Genomic DNA, 18,881 nt, shown 5'->3' with positions numbered 1-18,881 from the left:
GAAGCTAAATCTCGATTCCTGTAGCTGTAGGGACAGAGAAATCTTCAATGATGCGCAATCAAACGTTTTTGAGCATATCCGGCTCCGTGGAGGAATGGTGGAATCTTGTGTGGTCTTCTAGCTTGCAAACATTTAGTCAATTTTTACCTTAAAATAACTTATTGATTAGTGTAAATTTGGTGATATTTGGACTTTTCAAGAAAGCATTCACCAGATTTACCGTTTCCAGAGTGAAATTCTCATGGAATCAAGCAAAAATGTGGTTTTTTGTGTCATGAAAATATGTCTTAGAAAAGTTCCAAAAAAGTGACATTAAAACGTTTTATTCTTTATGAAAACGGTTTAATCAAGTAGATTAGAGTTCCCTTCACACAATGATGTGCAACTTTTAGTGTCCGGTGCAAAATTTAAGGTAAAAATAGGGTGTTCAATGATGACGTGAATCGTGTGCGAAGATGGAAACTTGATTGAACTTTCGCACAAATCTTCATTAAATTTTCATTTTCCTTTAGAGGAAAATCTGAGGATTTACTGGGATTATCTGAGGTGGGATTATGAATCCTATAAGTAAGAGATTTTTTGGCATAGTTGGAGAATCGATACGGTTTGCATGGTAGTCAAAAAAAATCACTGAACTTGAACATCATTTTTGTGTGCGAAAGTTCAAAGCCTCCCCCTATCAAATTTTGACTTACTTATTACAGAGAATCTTGAAAACCCATGTTCACGCACAATTAATTAAAATATCGTTATAATTTTAAGTATTGGCGCGAAATAATCCTGCTTGTTTTATAGCAACCAATATAATTGAACAGCAGCCATCATTTAATATTCCCTAAAATTCCCTCTTATCAATCTAATTAACGGGTGATCGCCAACAGCTGATCAAATATATAAGAAAGTGCACTGACCCAATTCGGTCTCTTTTTTAATACCAGTTTCTACAGCAGTGCTCTATGAAAGTTGTTCCATTAATATAATTTAAATTATAAAATAATCGTCATAGTTTATAAAAGAGGTGTGCAAGAAACCGTTGAAACCGAATTAACGTCAAAATAAGTTTGTTATAGTAGCGTTTTGACCATTGACGTACATGTTTCATTTGACGTTAATTCGGTTTCAACGGTTTCTTGCACACCTCTGGTTTATAAATTAGTAAATTTTTAAACTAAAGTGAAAGATCCTGAGTGTTCTTTAATCAGTGGGGAGGTGAGAAGTTAAAGTGATAGACTTTCAAGAAGTCCTCTGCCAATCCAGCACTTTGTCCCAGCAGACACCAGTTGTATCTCATCGAGCGACCATAGCCATTGGGAAGAGCAAAGGAAAATTTTGTTCCAACGAGCCCGAATGAAGGGACTGGATTATTTTAAATCATGTTTTATGCTATTCCTCGTACGTCACTGTATTCACTATTCCACTCACGCACGCACTCACGCTCATTTCTCCATTCCTCTAATTTACTTAAAGATATTCTTTACTTCATTCCTCTATCTCCCTATAACCCATGCATCTCATATTAATTCACCTTTGCATCATATACACTTGCATCATATACACTGAATTCCCGTCCAAACCATTATCACAAATTAATGGTGTAGTTTGGTTTATATGACCGAAATAGTACACAGTAAAAAAAATTACGATGATAATCGTTAATTTGCTTTTTATCAGAGGGAAGTGGAGGACTTTTGAAGTGGGCCAGCTTTGAAATTGGGGTTTTCCTTCTCTTTTTAAATGAAACTGGACCTTATCATGATATAATTTAACATCGCAAACCAAGCTAAATTACACTATGATAAGGAGGGTCCCGGTCAAAATCCTGAACGCCAAAATCTTGAAAGCCAAAATCCGGAACGCCAAAATCCCGAAAGCCAACATCCCGAATGGGCCAACCCTAAAGCCAAAATCCCGAATTCTTAAAAGTGTTATAGCTACTCGCACGATTTTACTCGCGCTTGCTGGAGGTAAAGAGAAATCTTCTGTGTCTTGGGAAATTATTCTAAACATTTTCCTCCATCTAATTCCATCCCTTTCAGGATTTTAAAATTCGGGATTTTGGCTTTCGGGATTTTGGCCTTTTCGGGATTTTGTCCTTTTCGGGATTTTGGCGTTCGAGATTTTGGCATTCGGGATTTTGGATTTCGGGGTTTTGGCTGCCACCGGATAAGGAGTATAAGGCTCAATTCCTTAAGCCTGGGCAGTAAGACTCATATGAGTGCTTAAAAGTGTGTAGATTACAGATTTATTTTATTTATTTACTTATTTTTATGTAAGTGATTGTGAATTAGTGACAGTTGTCTAACCGTGTAGGTTTTCGTTCATGATAAGCCTATAGGGCCTGAGACCTGGGTATAGGGAGGGATGAATGGGGATATAAAAAAATGGCTCAATTCCCTTTGAAAATAGAAAAAAAAGCCAAATTTTAAAGCTGCCCCAATTCAAATGTGCTCCGTTTCCCCCTACAGAGACATGTGTAAACTCAAAATGTGTAATGTTAATTTAATCTAAAGTTCATCTGTGTTATTTGGAATGAATAATGCAAGCATGCGCGACGTAAATTGAGAAATCCTTGGAAGTCCGGGAGAATCTTAAAAAAAATCTCTGGAATTTTTCGAGAGCCGTTGGAATACAAGGAAATTTTTGTGAACTACTCTCGAGAATACAAGTTATCCCAGTAGATTCTCGAGTATTTAGAAAAATGTTCAGGAACTTACAGGACCCCTATACCCCACAATAAAAAAAATAGTATTACCTGTTTTGCTATGATTTTGATTGCAAATTTAGATAATTGTGTAGTTTTTTGTGTATCATTACACATTTACACAATGTCTACACATACACATATCATTAAAATTTATGTAATTGTACACAAAATGTATAATAATTGTGTGCTCAACTTACGCAATTATTAAAGATTCAAAGATCTGAATGTCTGATTAAGGCAATTTTCACATAAACAAAAACGTAATACATATAATCCATATAATACACCGCCTTCTCTCAACAAATTCAAGCACGGAAGAAACATCTACACTACGGAAAGGCGCTGCAGAGCCTGAACAGTCTACAATGGACTTAGCAGATTCTTTCAACACGAGGTATGGTATTATAAAAATAATGATTACCTAATACGATAAAGAGAAGTGATAATAATATATGTATAAACAGGGAAGTAAAAATTTGTACTATAGAGGCGTAAAAACTACTAACGAGGGCTAGCCGAAGCCCAGACGGTTTCCAAGTATTTCTCAAATTCCTAAGTGCACGAAGATTTCACAGTTCTACAAAACATCCCTTGCATATCTAGGATTTAGCCAACAGAATATCGGGATTTATTCAAACTGTCCCGTTATCTCCGACGGACGGTCCCGGAAGCTTATGATATTATAGGAGAGCTCGAGAGCTCCTACACATTTCCCGAATTCTCGAGAATTTTCCGAGTTACCAAGGATTCCCAAGAGTTTTCCCCAAAATTCCTTTCGGGTTCTCAAAAATTTCATATGTTTCTGATGTTTCTGGGAAACTCCATTTTATAAGTCTAATATTCGCCGCGCGCGATTGTATCATTTTGCCTAAATTACACAATTTAACTTTTAAGATTACACAATTCTCGGGACTACACATTTGTGTAACTGTACAACAATAATCGTGAAAAAGAAAATCGGCGATTATCCTTGTGATCTTTTTTCACGGATTCTCTCGGGATAGTCCCTAAAACACTTAGGAAACTTTGAGAATCTTCGGGAATTCTAAATACTCTCGGTAATTTAATTATTATAAGACACAATAATCAATAACAATAATAACAACATTTCTTCTGAAATGATTCTTTGTTTTTCTTTAAAGTCGATGTTTAGACAATCATTAATTTTAAGTTCTGATAATGAAGTCAATACAATTCAAGTCCGCAAGAAGGATGGTAAAAACATTTATTAGTATATTTTATTTTTCACTATTTTCTTCTAGTCACAAATGCAATTTTATAAAAAAAATTGTTTAACAATCAATTGAAAATATATTTAAATCCTAATTCAGTAAATCATTTGAATAATGCACAGAGAATGAACGATATATCATGTATTATTTCCATACATTGAATCCCCATATCCCATTAAGCACAGATACTGCAGTTTAAAACTAAACTTACTGGATTTGCGCTATATCAGATTGAAAGTTTTTTAGTGTGAAATTTTCAATTCCCAGATGGGTATTAAATGAGTAATATAAATCCCACGTGTATTTTGCGTAATATTCATTAGTTGTTTCTCTACAAATTTAAAGACCATTAAAATATCAGATAATAGCTCCACATCTGTTTTCTATTTACGCTAAACTAAACACATTAGTCACAACTGATGCTCCCTAATTATGAGTGAACCATAATGCACTTAAACGACTTAAACCCTCGGAAATTATGCTCCAAGAACGTGGTATTGATGACAAAAAACAGATGCAAATTGCTTTTCATAAATAAGACGAAGCCAGGAACATTTATTAGGTGAAAGTGTACTACTCCCCAAAACACAATTCTTCACTCTGGAAAATACCAAGGCAGCTTTTCATCTCTTCAGACACTTTATATTTTACGCGTAATTTGCATTATAAGTTGCTTCGAGCAAGTGTATCAAAATTTCTCAACTGAATATCTGTCAAAGTTTTAAGGAAAGTTTTGCTAAAGAATTCACAAAACTGCATCGTAATGCCTTATGAATTGGATAGTTGGTTAGCTCATTTGAAGTTTTGCAATTGCATTTTAATAGGCAAGAAGACGACAGTTTAAGCACTTCGCTTCAGGGAAATTTCATGAACACACACCATATGTGTCAAAGGATATATTAAGTTGAGGTATTTTCTCTCATTTACTGCATACACTATGGACTAGACTACATGTCTTATACATTTCTTAGCTGAAGTCAAAGTGGAAAATTCGGTCTAATTTTTGTTCCTCAATTTGACTTTATTTTGCCAACGTTTCAGTCCTGGATGGGATCGCTGAAAATTCCCAGATGTAGAAATTCTCATTTATTTTTTAATCTGATTATAGGCAAATCACTGATAAGTCCAGATAAACTAGGGTGAAAGGAACATCTATTGACACTTTAAGAACTCATGCCAGGACTTATTGATACCCTACTTTGTGCCATTTGGAATACAAAATTCGAACACTTATCCTTATCGAAAAACGTAGATTAATGAAAAAACATTATATTACTTACATTTTATTGGATGTATTAAAAAAATTTAACATTTTGATAAAAGTGTCAGTAGGGGTTCCCTGTCGAAAAGGTGTTCGTTCCACCCTAATAGCTCCGATTTTTATCTGGAACATTTAAAGGCAGTGCGGGCAAGGTTACGGGTAAAGAATAATCTTTGTTCATCAGCTCGTAATACGGGCTTCAGACTTAAGGCTTAGCCATATGGCTTAATTGCTATAATTTCTTATCAATTACGATTTTTCGGAAAAATTTAACTTATGAGGGGATTATTACAGATAAATGACCTATAAGGTTATAAAAAAGAATTAAAATTGCTCGCTATTTAGGATTTTGAGACCTTCGGGAACGGGGCTAAACCTCTAGTCTGAATACCGCTTAAGGCAACAGGTATGTTCTTGTATTCTCTTCGAAAGTGTAGCCCGAATCTGGCACCTCCTCTCGATCGAGCTCAGTTTTAATTGAGACGTTGAACGTTACGAGAAAGATGAGTTCTCTCCTGAACTTTTTAAGATTAATAGACAGCCAACCTTTAAAGTGAAATCGTACACATTGCGTTAGACTGACTGCCACTCGAAATGAATGTAATATCAATCAAGATTGATATTTTTAGGATAACAAGCATGTCAAGTCAATTCTAATCATTTGGGTCGTCGAGATTCTTTTGCACGACGTGATTCCTTTCCTAAAATTTAAATCTCAATTGAATTTGAACGTCTTCCTAATTGTAAGTACTCCTAATTTTGCCAGTAAAGAATTTCACTTGAGCTTATTAGGGATTATCACAGATTTATAAATTTAATTTTCTTTAGAACACCTTATGAACACCCTACAGTAAGTGATATCTTCATTATTCATTTTGAAGTGGGATTCTTTTCTCCAAGACAAATTTGTTCCTTGATGAGAAATAGCAGACAATACACTATAATTATATATATATGAATCAAGCCTATGTTAAGGTAAAAAAAAGAGTCTTTCTGGAAGGAACAAAAGTGCTGATTGTTCCCTGTTGTTTCTTGGTACCAGGCCATCATTCGGTCTTTCCCTTATTCCTTGATATTTATTTATTTGTTGAGATACCATTCCCTACTATTAACATCCACCGACGCCAGAATGTCGAGTATTCCCTATATCTTTCCCTCTATTATGTACATAACATATATTACGAAGGAGAAACAAAAAAAAATTGTCTACCTGTGAGAAATAACATCCCCTTACAAGACATCACGTACTTTATTCCCATTTCTCTTTGGTTCTGTCTTAAAAGATACATCCTCTCTCTTGCTCATCCCAGAAAGTTGTGTTGGAGGGTCGTGAAACATTGATTTCTTTATTAAGATTTATATAAAGTGTGTTACATAGGAAATTTCTCAATTTATTTCTTACCTACCGCAAACAATTCTTTTATATCATAAGGAAAGAGAGAAGATTGAGATATTTTATCTGGGCATATATGAACACATGTGGAGAGATATCCTATACAATTTTGACTGGAACAATAGTACAATAATAAAAGTTAAACAGCTGACAAACCCACGAAATTTTTCAATTTATCCACTATTCTGTGCGGCATTTGTGGAGAAGAGAGTTTATTTATTATTATTCCTGTGCATGAACTTTATATTAGTTAGCATGATATCAGGTGTGAAAATTGTACAATTTTGATTTATCTGTCGTTTGCACACATTTGCAATACACGAACTTTATAATAACAACTCCTAGGGTTAATAAAGAAATTTATATGTCATATGCTTATCTTGTAAATTTTTTTATAATATCTAAAAATACTTCCAAGAATACTTTTTTTTAGAAAATAATTACATGCCTTGTGCGCAACAATCTACTAAGAGGATTATTGATAAAACTTCAAACATGGTATACACTATAATTGCATGCACAACATAAAATGAATGCTCAAATTTTATGTTAGAAAGTTTCAAGACTGCCTTCTCTGATAGAGCTATTACCGCAAACGTCTTTTTCTTCCGGCATAATTTAAGGAATAATATTTTGCATCCGACAAGGAGTTTCCGTTTCGCGGGAAATGTTTTAATCTTTGCATGTTTTGCGCGAAACATCAAATTGTACCCAGCAACTATGAAAACTCACGCAGGCTCCTCGAGCATGGAACATTATAATAAAAAAAAAAGAAATGCAATACGGCGGTAAATAAAATTCCCAGCAGGATAGTGTCAATAAACAAGCCAAATGTTAACAAAGAAAAAAAATTCTACGCAGTGAAATATAATATTTTTCAGACAAATTCAAAAAAAAATGTCTTGATTTGAATTGATGTCATCCCACAATTTACAATGAAATGTCCCTTATGTGAGACGTAAATTTTTTTTTACCAGTCTCACCGCATTTTCTGAAATACAGAAAAAAAAATGAAGAAACGTACCAAGTGGAAAAAGGCATGGTTTGTTCAGCCAAGTAAAACGACTGAGCAATGTGAGAATTTTTATCGAAAAGTCTCATCATTATATGAAAAAAAAAATAAGATATAAAATTTACTTCATTGTTTTGTCGGTCGAAACTCTTAATTGGCTATCGCAAGAATGGGAAAGTCTAATTTACAATTGTGTTCAAGACTGATGCACTTAGACAATTTTCTATAAACTACCCACAAAATGAAGGGCAAGATATTTCGTGATATTTTTTTTATATCCCTTTGTTACTTGTAATCAGCACGAAAAATTATGGTTTTCGATTAGATCCCAGAGTAGGGTAGTAGTACATATTAGGTTTCCAAGATTTCCTACAACATAAGAAAACAAAACATTTAGTGATTAAAATATTTCAGTAGGTCGCTTCTATAGACAGAAGGAAAAGAAATATGAATACTTATTTCGATTATATGCTTTGCGGTTCTAAAGACTATAACATTTCCCGAAACATTCTATTGAACTCGAAAAAATATAGAATTTTAATGTGTTTCAATTTTACTCAGTTAAGAATCTATCCAACTATAAGCTAAAACAAACTAAGCACTGTTTATGAAATTGTACGCGCTCTTCGCATGAGTTAAGAGGGCTCCATAGATGGAAAAGATAGTTCTAATTAGATAATTACACAAAGATTACAATTCCTTACAAATCAATTGAAATTAATTATAGAATTTATGGGTATTGAAACTAAGTTAGGTAATATTGTTAAGAATATCACCAAATAAATTATATCAAAAATTCATTCATAATCGTAATCATACTAATTATTCCTGGAATTAGACAGCATTAGAAATAGGCAATGCTAAATTAATTCAGTATCAGTGGCACAGAAACTTTAGTAATTCTAAAGGTAAGCTAATAAATCGATAATTAATCCTATTATTCGTAAGTTAACAGAATTTTCAGAAACTGAACACAACCTAAGGGCTATTTTTATTAATTAATTAATTATTTTTTTAATCTTAGAACCCACAGTAACCAATGTTATTAAAGAATAAAATCAGGTATTTCATGACGAAATCTATTAACTCACGAAAAATAATCCAGAAATCTCATAGGGAAGAGTAGGGCTATTCCATACACTTACAAATTTAGAAAACAGGGGGCGTGAAACATTTTAATCGAGACTATTTTGCAAAACACTTCAGAACAACTTTCTAAATATAAAGTTGTTGTCCGCCTGTTCTATGATCTCTCGGCTTGGTTAGAAGAAAGTGGGGCACCTTTGAAATTTGTGTTTTCTCACCTACTTTTAAATAAAATTGAGTCTTATCGTGATATGATTTAGCTTCTCAATCTGTTTGTGCAGCTGAATTATATCATGATAAGGCACAATTTTATTTAAAAGAGGTGAAAAATCACAATTTGAAAGGTACCCTATTTTCAAAGGTGTCCCACTTCAACCTATGCTTTTATTTTAGAGTCTGAAAGTAGTATTTTTGTCATGTTTTTAATTAGTTTTCTTACTTTTTCTTAGTTAAGTATTCAAGGGGAATTCAGATCATATTAAAGTGGGTAACTACAGTAGGTGTCAAAACTTTGTTGCCTCATGTATGATCGGGAACCAGATGCAAAAAATGATAGAAAAAATTACTTTTTAAAATTTTTCTTTTTGCAAATTAGTTACCTGTAATCCGCAGATCTTATTTAATATATTTCGAAAAAAATAATTAATTTCGGAGAGCCATAGTCCCGAAAGGGTCAAAATACCGAATAAGTTAAAATCCGGAAAAGTCAAAATCCTGAAGAGTCAAAATCCCGAATGAGTCAAAATTCCGAATATGCCGAAAGAGCCAATCCCGAAGATCCAAAATCTCAAATCCGTCGAAAATCCGATAAGTTAAAATTATGAAGAGTCAAAATCCCGAAGAGTTACAATGATCACATGGAGACTTTTTTTCTAAATCCAAGATCTATTTTTTTCATCGGATTCTACATGTCTTAGCCCTTACCATAAATTTTCGATAATTATATCTCTTCGTGAACTCAACTTGATGCAATTCCTCATAGAATACATTCGGGATTTAGGAATACAAATTTAGGAAAATTTCTGTTTTCGGAATTATGGTCGAAATCCATAAAATATATAGGTGCTTTAAAGGTTTAGAAAAGCGCAGAGACTCCAATGGTTTATGTCAATCAATGGCATCAAATGGTCACGTCACGCGGTGAATCCTGGAATCCATTCAAAACTTTTAGGTTATAAAATAGCTCAATCGGCTCTTTTTCAATCGAACGAAAAATGTTGTTGATGACTTTCACGTTTGAAGCAAATTTGCTCAAATTCGCTGTAGTTCCTCTCGTTTTATCGTGATTCTTTATAATTGAGCACTTTTTGTGGAATTTACCATGACTTTGACGCCCGAATCTCTTGATAATTTGGATGACATTTTGCCCCATATGCCCGATTGAGAGAAAGTCTACTGTAAGCTGACGGAAAAGGGGACCTCGTCTTGGCGATCTGAACTATATTTCTTAGCTTAAATGACAATTTGTGGCGATGATTAGACTGTCACTAAAAAGTGGTATGCAAAAGAACGAGCACTTTACTTGCCAACGGATAGCCCCAAAACCATTCAGATATAGTTACTAACTTGGCGGTAGGTGTCAACCGATCGTGAAATTCAAAGTCAAAATTATTTACCCTTGTACATTATGAAAACGACAACTAAAGGCAAAGAGCGGCCGATCCAGGACCAGGATAGCACTCCCTGACGAAGATGTACGAAGAGTGCTAACCCCACCTAGTGGGAAAATGGCAAGGTGTGAGTCTGTACGCAGTTTCAACCATATTAATTTTTCACTTTTCTTCAAATATTCATGATAGATCCTCACATTTTTTTGGGAAGATTTGTATAAACCCTATTTAACCCCCTAATCCGAATTAGTTTATTTTATTTGAATTAGTTCATTTTAGTTTGAAAATCAGTCTTGGAAAAAATGTTAAGCTAACTGAAGATGCCCCACTTTCCCCTATAACCTATCCCTTGATTTCATTAAACACATTAAACATTAAACAGTTTTCATTAAAAATGTCGATGAATTAAACATCAATTTTCTAACAAAAAAAATGCTAAAAGGAAATATTTTCACAGTTATTTCAATGTTAATTTAAGAGAGAGATAGGGGAGATAACACTCATTCTTACGATATCCGTAGGTGTCAATTAAAATCAATTTAAGAATGAAAAACAACAATCAATAGCAATATAGTGTATCTGATGATCAGGATAATGTTATTTTTTCTTTAATTAGCTTCGCCTAATACGACATTTGATATGCATGGCGGTACGGGCGGTAACTAATGTTGAACAACACTAAGTATTGAATATTTAAATCTTCGAAATCGCTCAACAGTATGTCACACGATATTCTTTATGCGCTTAATTATAGTCAAGTCACAAGGAATACCTGACTATTGCAAATTATGCTGAGAAATAATGATTTTGTAATTAGGATAAAGGTGACTTTCCTGTCCGGCGTGTATTACCGGTTTTACATCACAGGAAAAGGGTAATAAACTAATTTCCTTTGGAGAATAAAAGAAATGAAAAAATAAAAATGTTTCAGGTAATCTTACATCCTTTCTTCTCATTAAAAAAGGAATATTATGACAGAAAATGCACAGTGAGAGAGAGAGGAAGGAAGTTGCAGAAGGAAGTTTTTTTTTTCCTGAAAAACAGACTAACTTTTAATTTATGCTCATGAAGTGAGAAATAGCTAGAGTTGAATGACAAAGTTCACATGTCCTTCCGGTAGACATTAGCCCACTATTAAACGACCCATGGAGAAATTGTCCACACTCTTTTATTTACACGACGACGGAACCCCAAGAAGAGTTATGGGTGTAAAGTAGTATGCTTTCGCAATATTGTACAGCAGACTCCCTAACCCCCAAATAAAGAACGAGATTTTGTTGATGAAACAAATACTATACGCTGTTGCTGAATTATTTGAATAAACGAACAATTGCGATTATGTCTCTTTCTCTCTCATTCATCCATTCATTCGGAAAGTGCATATTTTCCACGAATGCCATGCGAAAATTTACGAATACCCCCGCCACTATTTTTATGCTCGTACATTCCCCTACATAATGGATTAATTTTATTAGACTATAATATTTTATTGTTTTTTTCATTAAAATTTTTGCGATATGCAAATTATTCAATTGAGAAGATGGAAATATTTATTTATTTTTATTAACGTATTGAAATTATTGCTTGGTTTAGTATTACAGTGTTGAGTAAATTTCCCCTTAAATGAGCGAAAAAGATAGCAATAGTGACGGGAGTTTTGCTGGAGGGGCTGGAGGAGCGCTACTTCTCCAAGTATTCCGAATTGCTTCACACATCAGTTTTACAGCAGACTCTTGCGAGACTGGTAGCAAGTATAGTGTGTGACTGATATAGTAACTATTTGGATTAAACATTGTACAATTGCGACTAACCAAATCGTAATCAACGTTTAACTTGAACACTTCATTAAATCAATCTAGTGTCATTACATACATTGCAAAATGGACATCAATCATCGATAAATGGATATCAGTGTTTTAATTTGATTATCTGGAGACAAAGATTGAATCTCATAAATTCTTAAATAAATAGTGTGAGTGTGTTTGTTTCAAAACATAAAAAAAAACAGAAAAGACAACAATTCAGCGAAAAGCTATAAGTTTAGAACCCTAAAAAAAAACTTAATCCAAGTACATCTTGACATTGACGGTTAAGTTAGTGGCACAGTACAGAATATTGTGATGTTTTTACCGAAAATCCCGTACAAGAAACTAGGAAAAACACAGAGGAATTGAGAACAAAAACGGGTTTAACCACTTTTGCATACGTAATCAAAGAGAAAACAATTCGTCTGTGGATATTACGTTGGCCGAAAGTTCAGTTGCTCGTCAAGGTAAACATGATTGGAATTGCCAGATAGGTGTGCGTGCGGTATAAGATGGAGAATACATGCTAAAATAAAATATTTCGCATTTCTCACTTCTATAAACAATGAGTTTGAGTTTTCATGTATTACAGTAACATCTTAAATTGAACTCCATTATATATTGTCTTCAGCTCCATTGCAATAAAAATCATTCAATTCTACATAAGACATATTGTGTGAATTCTCTCATAGGCGCACTTGCTAATACAACAGCATAATATCTCTTGGAAGGAATAAAATAAGAAAATTCTAATTAGCGGCTATTCCTCTAACAGGTTCCACACAACAAACTCAAGTCTACTGTATTGTGGTGAAGTTATTTTTGTGGCTTTTCTTGTGTTATGTGCTCAAAACTAGAATGCTGAGAAAAATACTCATATGTACTTATATGCATAAAATTTCGTCATTAGTTCCTTGACTACAAAACACTTGGGGTTTTCTCTCTATTACAAATACCAACAACAGAAAAAAATGTACATAAAATTAAATGCAAAATGATAGTAGGGAAAATCCAATGAGTTTACAATTTACACTTTACAACGGAATTCTGTGGGACAATCTTTGAGTTAACTACCATAGAGGAAGCACTTCTTTTTTGCTACCTTTCCTTATTTTTCCTGCTCCTCTCACATAAAAGACCGACCCTCACTCTATTTAGAATTTTAATTGGAAATTCACAAGCAGCATTACAATAAAAAGCTTGTGGAGCAGAGAAAAATAATATCACAAACCTTCCTGGGATAGATATAGAGAAGTGAATATATATATATTTGAGAGCTATTCACTAGAATCCCTTTTGCCATATGAATCGATGAAAATCTGCGATTATTTTTGTTATGCTTCTCCTCACACTGAGAAAAAAATCCCTAGTTCAATCTGAAGGAATTTTATGTTCTTCTAAACGATTATTACGACAGAGTTATCGCTTTAAGATAGTTTTATAATTTACTCTGAACCTATGTAGCTTTTGAACATTAAGTTTTTCCCAGTTCCTCAAATAAGACGGCTTACTTAGTAATACCTGGCTTCAGTCCTAATATGCTGGACACACTCACAACTTAAGCCGAGAGACGGCTTAACGTAATAGTAATCACAATAATGATTAGATTACATTGATATCTGATTTTTTCGCATATTTCTAAATGAAGCTAGAAACTGGATTTTAACATGATGTAATTTGGATAGACAAAATAATTGTTTATCTAAATAAAATAATTGTAAGGACCAGCTTCATTTAGAAATAGGCGAAAAAGTCGTATAACAATATAGCCCCACAGCTCAAAGTAGCCCCACCTCCCCCTAGTCCTTACAATTATTTTATTTAGATCCACAATTGTTTTGTCTATCCAAATTGCATCATTTTAAAACCCAGTTACCTTTAGAAATATGCGAAAAAATGTATAACAATGTGATTCCACAGCTCAAAGTTGCCCCTCCTTCCCCTACTGGGAATCTGCTTAAAATGTAGTCTAATTATTATAATAATGTTAAGCAGTCTTTTGGCTTAAGTTGTAAGTGTATTCTAGAAAGCAATAAAATTAGTTGCTTTTTAGGATTTTGAAACCCACGGAAACTGAGCTAAATCTCTAATCTGAAGACCGTATAAATGACACTCCTTACAGACCTGACGATAAACCGAGACGACTCAACACAAAAAGAGTTTGAAATACAATTTAATGACTACAACACTTAAGTGCTCTTAAGCCATTCCTTGGTTAATCCTCAGGGCTGCAAAAGGTCGATTAAAACTAGTACTGTTTTTCATACTGACAAAAAGGTAGACATCACTTTTTCAATAAATAAATCAAATTCTAAATATTAAGTTATTCAAAAACGCTAATCGTTCATTAGACGCTCATTAATGAAAATTAATGGGAACCACATTATCATAAGCTTATCATTAGAAGGAGTTATCAAAGCCCTGATCACCTACAAAGTATTGATACGTTTTTCAGACTTGAGGTTTAACAAAAATGGCTTAGCTTTTCTAGTTCAATAACAGCCGAAATTTTTCCTGAAAGAGTTCAGGAAAAAAATAAGCAAGAAATCTCTTTAGCATCTTAAAAATTACTAATCATTATAAGCAATCAACAGTAGGGGATTCCGGAAGTCATCGGGAAGTAACAATAGTCAAGGAAACACATTATCTCCATAGCTTTCGGTTCAATCGCCAAGCCTTCATCTGTGGTCAAGTTTTGAAAATTTTTCTCTGAGTCTCATTCAGGGTTCTAATCAGAATTACACCAGGTCATAAGAGGTCTATAAATTTTTCTTTTTTTTTCAATTTTTGGCACAAATTCTATCTTTTCCTTCTTTTTAGATTTTTCTGGGAGTCTACCTTTTTTAGCACTGTGTTAATTGCATTTTCACATCGGTTTACTCCCACCAATCATTATAAGCTACGCTTAGTTTAAGATTAAATTAAATACTTTTGCAAGCCTGAGTTTTAGTCAATAATATTAACAATAATAATTTTCAATAATATAATATAATTTCGATAATTTAAAGGTAATTTGATTGGACTAATACAGTGTCTAAACTGACAGATTAACTTTAATATTAGACACTTTAAATACTTTTAAAAATCTTTCAAATCAAATAATTGTCAATATACAGTTCTAAGTCAACAATTTCTAAAAGCAATTTTCCGGTTAATATATCGACCACTCAGAATATAATCCGACTAACTCGCGAATGGCCAACTTTACAGGAGAGCGATTTAAAGCTGAGATTTGCATTTGCTAATAAATCAATTAATTTAACTTCACTTTCCTAATATTGTACATCAAACGGAAGGATTCGATAATAGCTATCTTAATTCCATAAAACTTTCACAAAATAATGTGTATTTTAATAACTATTACAATATTTTCCGAGTTGTAACATATTTTTCCTGAGCTGTCATATCAAAAGCTCAGGATAAGACCCGAACAACTCGAGTTTCCCACGCTGCCAAGCGACCCGGCTGGTCACGCATCACTTGTCAAAATTGTTTCGATATCATTCCCCATACGCATCACTGTCTATGTATTCTAATTTTGATAAGTAATTTTTTCAAGACATTTTAAAACTTTAAAACCCGAGCCAAAAAAATTACGTAAAACACCAAACTGGCATAAAATGCCAGTGCAATTATTCTCCACAAAAAAGCAATTTTTCAATATTTTTCTTTCCGTAAAACTTCTACAGCAGTTCTAGGACTCATAAATTATTTTTTCAATAAATATTTTCCCATTTTTCTAGTCATTTTTATATAAATTTTGTGAAAATTGACAACAAATGCTAAAGTGAATTTTTACAGATTTTCGTAGCAAAAAGGCAACTTCTATTGAATTTCCTTATACTATTTGTTTACATATTGAATTTTCTTTTTTCTAACAATTTGGCAAGAATCTTAGAACTCATATCTATATATTATCCTGTAAATTTTTAAAATTCTCATATATAGTTTAAAAAGAAAAGAAAAAGTAAAAGAAAGCGAAAAGTGAATATTCACCTTTTTTTACATGACCATTCTACATCAATTCTTGGTCTTATATTACTTAATTTTTAATATTTATTTTATTATTTTCACGTATTTTTCGAATCGTGACAAAACTCAAAAATATTAACATTTTTTAGGTTATATAGTATAAACCATTCAAATGTCCATTTTGGATGCCAACTACGTATAAAAAGGTAGCATTTTACGTCAATTTGGTATTTTACGCCCATTTTTTAGTTTTTTTTTTTTTCAATTTTTAACATAATAAAAAAGTTATCAACTATTTTTTTCTACTAAACGAAAGCTAATTAAATTCTCTATACATTAGTGTTATCACTTGAAATTAAAGTAAAATGCCAATTTGGGTTTTAAAGTGTGAAAAAATCAATTAATTGCATTTTCGAATCGAACAAATGTGATATGAGAACAAAAGTTCGATTGGCATTGACAGGTTTCAAACGCAAGCGTGAAAATTCCACGACAATTACAGAATTTACCCTGTGGGAACTATAGTGATGGGAAAATGTCGATCAGTTGGTGTGTGTCTAGGATGGGGAACTGGAAGAGGAAGAAGTAGAAGAAGTGAAGTTTGGAATGGCGGCTAATTATCCGAAAGAAAATGTAGAAAACTTTCATGTGAAAATTGATTAATAAAAAGATATAATTATCGAACCAAGAGGTAGTGTTTCAGTGAAGTAGGATTCCCAGGACGGATAACCACACCACCTGTAGGTCTTATATTATTTAGTTTTTATTATTTTCACTTTTTCACATATTTCTTATTATTATTTCTAACCAATTTTCAAGCAACAAAATTTCTTAAAAGTTAATAGGTTATGAGCTCTCGCGCCAAGGAGAAGTTTGATGCATAATAAATTAGCATTTTATTGCTTTTATCCAGGTTTGCAATACTTGCAATACTAGAGAACTTCAAAAAAATATCAAGATATCAGTAATATTTCATAAATAATTGCAATATTCGCAAAATTTATATTCTGGATTAAATCGTGAAATTTTCTTTGGTCTTTATAAAATATAAGCCATTCAAATGTCCATTACAGCTGTCAAACTCCATATAAAAATACTAGCATTTTACGCCTATTTCGTATTCAATATCCAATTTTTAGTTTTTGATCCATTTTTTTTAATTTTATAGAAGAGTTATCAATTATTATTAACAATATTAGTTATTGACTAGTTATTACCAAATTGAAGACTATACATATTTGCAGCCAAATAATAGCTTATCTGTTGTCGTGAAATCAGCCGGGATACTTTTGACAAGCAAAATGATGACGTCACACGGTCGAGTTATGCGGCTCTTATCCTGACTGAATTGAAAAATGAGTGAGATTTTGCTTTTTTAGAAAAAGCGCTATAACTTTGGAAATAATTTATATTCAGGTATAATATTCACAGGGAAGGTAGAGGGTGTCACGGAGTATCCGAAAAGCGAAAACAACGAATTTTGCAAAAAATCGAGTTAGTCGCATTATATTCTGAGTGGTCGATATGGCAGAGTATGAGCCATATGGGTAAATTTCACTATACATATTATGCCCTCAGAAGAATCACTAATCCTTCAAACTTTCAAAGTTCAATAGTCCTTTTTGATTTTTGAAAATTAGGGCCCTTGGGAAACGGAATAACACTTATTTTGAAACTCCTGTAACTTGTTTTAATGCAAAGCTTCAATCTGATAATTTCAGATTACGGCTTGATAAGAAGTTTAGACCAAAGATCTTATAGAAATACGGAAGCTTTATCACATTGCAATTTTTGAAACAATATTACTAAACCCTTAAAAAATCACTACTTGCGTATTTGAATCCGTAGTATTTCTTCCACACGGAAGATTTTGTTCCGTTTTCAATTTAATAGGCTTTAAATTCGGTTGAAAAAAATCAAGTTTCCTATTTCTCTAAAATAACATTGCAGATTCTCTATAATTCTGTAAATTTTTTTGAAAGTAACATTTGGCTTCAAGTGACACAGTAAATTCATTAGTAAATACGGAAAATAAAACAAAACTAAATAAGTTTAAGTTGATCTAAGCAAAGCTAAGAATTAATTTTCAGCAATTTTAATTTTAATTGCAATTTTTTCTCAGTGTGTGGACTTAAACCGGCTTATGCTATTAGGATAAGAGCATGTCTAAAGTTCACCATATTAAATTCACTGTAAGCCAATTTTGGCATAGAAAGGCTTCTGGTACATCAACATCCAACCTCAAATATCACAAAGTCTGCCTATAGAATAGAACTGTGAAAAGGTGAAATCTTCGAAAATTCAATGACGAACAATTTCAGCATTTGAGCTTTTCTCCCATTTTATCCTATCTCCCACTATATACACATACAAAGTGGTGTAATTGTGTCGGAAAACTATATAAATGAAACTTTGGCACATGTGCTAATTGGGTTTTTTGTCCTTTCTCCAAATACATTTATAAACGACATATCACTTCCACATATCTTTTAATCGTATCAGAAATCGGAATTTCCGCAAATTTAATAACGTCTCATTTGCACTAATAACAAAATTTAATTTCTTTCCTTTGAATTCTTTCCAACTAGCACAAACTGAGTTGAATAAGGAAAAAAAGTGATTAAAAGCAAGACTGATAAGTGATTTGCTATCGTCATAAGCTGTTCATTTTTTTTGCATATTCATGTTTATTTTGCTTATGAACAAACAGCTCAAAAGTGGAATAAACATTGAAATACAGTGAAAATTGAGATATTTCGAGTCATACATGGAATTGAGCGCCATTGTAATATATTTACAAAATGAC

General features: G+C 32.8%; 2 protein-coding genes across 3 annotated transcripts in view; one reads left to right on the top strand and one right to left on the bottom strand.

Annotated features, from left to right (window-relative positions):
• Window positions 1-18,881, bottom strand: part of LOC129806022 (cation-independent mannose-6-phosphate receptor) — a 110,629-nt gene that overhangs the window by 34,976 nt on the left and 56,772 nt on the right. The window lies entirely within an intron of this gene.
• LOC129806014 (protein toll) overlaps window positions 12,003-18,881 on the top strand; it is a 34,113-nt gene continuing 27,234 nt past the window's right edge. The window contains exon 1 of the mRNA XM_055854309.1: window positions 12,003-12,570. The gene's annotated coding sequence lies outside the window, so the exon portion shown is untranslated. The remainder of the gene's footprint in view (window positions 12,571-18,881) is intronic.

Source organism: Phlebotomus papatasi, chromosome 1 (assembly GCF_024763615.1).
Source record: "Phlebotomus papatasi isolate M1 chromosome 1, Ppap_2.1, whole genome shotgun sequence".
Taxonomy (NCBI): domain Eukaryota; kingdom Metazoa; phylum Arthropoda; class Insecta; order Diptera; family Psychodidae; genus Phlebotomus; species Phlebotomus papatasi.
Note: the sequence above shows the minus strand (reverse complement) of the source record. Positions and strands in the feature narration are given on the sequence as shown.